The 2,891-nt window shown below is 42.0% G+C and overlaps 1 long non-coding RNA gene across 1 annotated transcript; it reads right to left on the minus strand.

Moving 5' to 3' along the window:
* Positions 1 to 203: 203 nt before the first annotated feature.
* LOC101732818 lies at positions 204 to 2,680 on the minus strand. Its single transcript, XR_004220510.1, has 3 exons — positions 2,015 to 2,680; positions 1,757 to 1,844; positions 204 to 640 (listed from the first exon to the last, which is right to left on the minus strand). It is a non-coding gene; the product is annotated as an uncharacterized LOC101732818 (long non-coding RNA).
* Between the last annotated feature and the right edge of the window lie 211 nt (positions 2,681 to 2,891).

Consider the following 2,891-nt stretch of genomic DNA (forward strand, 5'->3'; position numbering starts at 1 on the left):
GGGACCCATATCGGCAGCTACAAGATTGTGAGCTCTATGGGGCAGGGACCTCCTTCCTACTGTGTCTCATACCCCATGGCACTTATTCCCTGTGCATTAATATATATTTATTTATTGTATTTATTTATTATAACACTTGTCCTCCCTGTGTGTAATTGTGTATATTGTAAGATTGTACAGCGCTGCGTACCCTTGTGGGGCTTTATAAATAAAGTTATACATACATACATACATACAATCGGCCCGTGTATGGGCACCTTTAGCAATCATTAGCCTTGGATCTATCATTTGGGGTGTAAATGAACCCCAGCAGAGCAGCAGATTTAGCACTGAAGTGGGGGGATAGCAGATATGGTGGGAGGGGGGGGCAGTCTCACCCAGGGAGGTCAGCCAAAGGGGTCAGGGGTTGGTCAGTCCTATTTATGACAAATAATTGGCCCTCACAAAATCTGTTTGGCCCCAGGCCCCGGTAGGACTAGCCCCTTGCAAATCCCTCATCTAGCCATGGTCAAAACCCTTCCTGACCTTAGCCTTACCCTTTAATCATAGCAGAGTCGCCCGTCCGGCTCCTGAGATTGGGCTAAAGCCGCACAAACGCCTTTGATCTCCTTTGTTCCCCCAGGAAAGTAGCGACACAGGGCTACAATGGAAAGTGAGCAAAGTTACCTACTTCACCTTGTGTCTCAACCCTTTCTCCTTGTAGATTGTAAGCTCTTTTGGGCAGGGCTCTCTTCCCCTCTTGTATCGGTTATTGGTTGCTTTATATGTTACTCCTTGTAGATTATAAGCTCTTTTGGGCAGGGCTCCCTTCCCCTCTTGTATCGGTTATTGATTGCTTTATATGTTACTCCTTGTAGATTATAAGCTCTTTTGGGCAGGGCTCCCTTCCCCTCTTGTATCAGTTATTGATTGCTTTATATGTTACTCCTTGTAGATTATAAGCTCTTTTGGGCAGGGCTCCCTTCCCCTCTTGTATCAGTTATTGATTGCTTTATATGTTACTCCTTGTAGATTATAAGCTCTTTTGGGCAGGGCTCCCTTCCCCTCTTGTATCGGTTATTGATTGCTTTATATGTTACTCCTTGTAGATTATAAGCTCTTTTGGGCAGGGCTCCCTTCCCCTCTTGTATCGGTTATTGATTGCTTTATATGTTACTCCTTGTAGATTGTAAGCTCTTTTGGGCAGGGCTCTCTTCCCCTCTTGTATCAGTTATTGATTGCTTTATATGTTACTCTGTATGTCCAATGTATGTAACCCACTTATTGTACAGCGCTGCGGGGTATGTTGGCGCTTTATAAATAAATGTTAATAATAATAACACTGAAAACTACAAATGATAATTGCAAAAACCCAGCGACTTGCTCATCTTGAAACTGTTAAAGGGGAAGTACACCCAAAATTTCAATTTAGCCCAATAATAGAAAATGAAATTCCAAGCAACTTTCCAATATATATTCATTGCACATCTTCAATATGTTTAAGGTTATTTATAACTATAACGGCAGTCTGTCCCCTTCCTGTTCTCCGCCATGGTGGTTCTGACAGTTGCAGAGATATCTGCTACATTGTTTCAAGAGAATGGGACGGGCACGTGCTCCTTTTAATGGCAGTTATACTTCCAATTAACTTTAAAACCACTGGAAATTGTTAATGAGTGTATATTGGAAAGTTGCTCGGAATGCCATTTTCTTTCACGAGGCCATGTTTTATTTATATATTTGCAGAGCACTTTTAATTGGAAAGAATATATCTTACCTTTCACCGTAGCTGCCACCTATGAAGTCGGCATAGTAGGTGAGGCTGACAAAAGACACATCCATTGAATTCAACCTTTTTGTCCTGCCTACAGATTAGAGAAAGAGAGAAAAAACATCCTTCCTGACTCCAAGAGGCCAATAGGACCAGTCCCTGGATCCCCTTTGTGATTGGACGCTTCCTTGAAACTATCTAATGTATCTACCAGCACATTCATATGACTATAAAATAAAAAAAAAAATAGGCATTTTTAGATACCTGTGAGGTTTCCCAAGCCCCCGGCTCGTGCCAAACGATCACTTCCAACCCTTGCGCTGTGGGTTTATATAAGGCGGAGGTGAGGGGCTAGTTAGAATACACAGAGGCTACTATTTAGGAATAAATGCAATCAGATAAGGTATCTGCCTTCTAATGCAGGAAATAGGCTTAATCAGAGCAAAGCTTAAGTAAATGAGTGCAGGTTGGCTCCTGAGGGTTTTAGCATCAGGCAACAACAAGTTAATGATTAGGAGACTGATTGGAGGAGCGAGGGGATACATGGGATATGTACAATGTTTTTATTGCTGTGACATTAAATCCCCCAGACTTTACAACAGGGAGCTGCCAGACCGACGGCACTTCCACCCTACTCGAGCTGCCAGACCCACAGCACTTCCACCCTACTCGAGCTGCCAGACTGACGGCACTTCCACCCTACTCAGTAATCCCACCCTCTCCGTTCTCTGGTTCTAAACAATGTAGCAGCAATCACCTTCCTCCTGCTACATTGTGCCGGGAGTCAGAAGCAGCAGTGCAGAAAATATAAACAGATACCGCTCTCAGTAGCAATAACATTAACAAATAACCTGAGAGTGGTTCATTCATGTGCTGTATATTGGGAAGATGCTTTCATCATGCAAAAACACTTTTGGGCGGAGTTCCCCTTTAAATATGCAAGTACAGCTTATTTCATGCACAGAAAGTTCCTTCTCTGTATATTTGCTTTTATGGCTCAAACTGAGAGCTACCATACTGCTTCCTTTATATGTATGTATGTATGTATATCTTTATTTATAAAGTGCTATTAATACAAACAGGGGGTTATTAAGATAATAATAGATAAATACAAAGTATAACAATAAATACAAGATAAATA

The sequence above is a fragment of the Xenopus tropicalis genome, chromosome 9 (genome assembly GCF_000004195.4).
Source record: "Xenopus tropicalis strain Nigerian chromosome 9, UCB_Xtro_10.0, whole genome shotgun sequence".
Lineage (NCBI taxonomy): Eukaryota > Metazoa > Chordata > Amphibia > Anura > Pipidae > Xenopus > Xenopus tropicalis.